This window comes from Triticum dicoccoides, chromosome 1B (genome assembly GCF_002162155.2).
Source record: "Triticum dicoccoides isolate Atlit2015 ecotype Zavitan chromosome 1B, WEW_v2.0, whole genome shotgun sequence".
Taxonomy (NCBI): Eukaryota; Viridiplantae; Streptophyta; class Magnoliopsida; order Poales; family Poaceae; genus Triticum; species Triticum dicoccoides.
This window is the reverse complement of record NC_041381.1, coordinates 686236387-686237363: the sequence shown is the minus strand read 5'-3', so window position 1 is coordinate 686237363 and position 977 is coordinate 686236387.

Sequence of the window (977 nt, the reverse complement as noted above, 5' to 3'; positions counted from 1 at the left end):
AGCACCGTCGGCGTCATTAAAGCGCCCCAACCCCCAGCGTCCCACCCACCCTCACATCTCATCGAGCTCTCCCCGCCCCAGATCCCCATCTCAGATCCCTCATGGCTGGAGCGTGTCGCCGTGGCGTGCGGGTTCGCCGGCTAGCACCGGTGGCGAGGGTAGCGGAACCGTGGGCGCTTCCACCGCCTGCGGCGGCACCGCTGTCCGAGATCGACCCACACTCGTCGGAGGCTCGCCGCGAGATGCGTCGGGTGGTGATGGAGCGCTTCCCCGACCGGGACGAGTGGGGGGAGATCCACCTCCACATCCTCCGCCATGCGAACTTCGTCGAGCACGCGCGCTTCATCGGAGACGACAGCTGCGAGGATTTGGAGCTCCTCTTCTGGGTGATCCAGGAGGCTGAGTCGTCGGATCCGCGTCAGGCTGCGCGGTGGGAGAACTTCAGGACGGCGAACCCATTCAGGCTCAACACCAGACCGCCATCGTGGGAGGGCATCGCCAACATCCCGCCGGAATTTCTTCCGTCGGGCATCGTTTGGCCGCAGCGCCGCCAGTAGATCGTCTGCCTCGACCGATTCAAGCTCAGCAACGACCCATCGAGCCCCCACCTTGGCCAGGTGAGATAGGTATGCATCTTATTCATGTTGATTCTTCTCTGAAAACTCGATTGAGGGATTTCCGTTTGCGACAGAGGGGGGGGGGGGCGTGTTCCCATGTGGTCCTATTAATAAGTCATTATATAAGGATTCGGTAGTTAAGTTGGGGGTTCTCCCTCGTCGATCTATTAATCCTAAGGAACGAGTCGCTGTTTGTGCAGCTGGGGAGGCACCGCCGGAGTTGAGCTCCGGCGAGGTGCTCTGTCGTGAAAATGGCATAGGTGTTGTGCCTCGGGCGGCGACTCTCTGTCATTCTCCCCTTTCAAATCCAGCGGTGTCAGGGCCCACCTTCAAAGTGGGCCTACACGGGGGGAAAGCGGG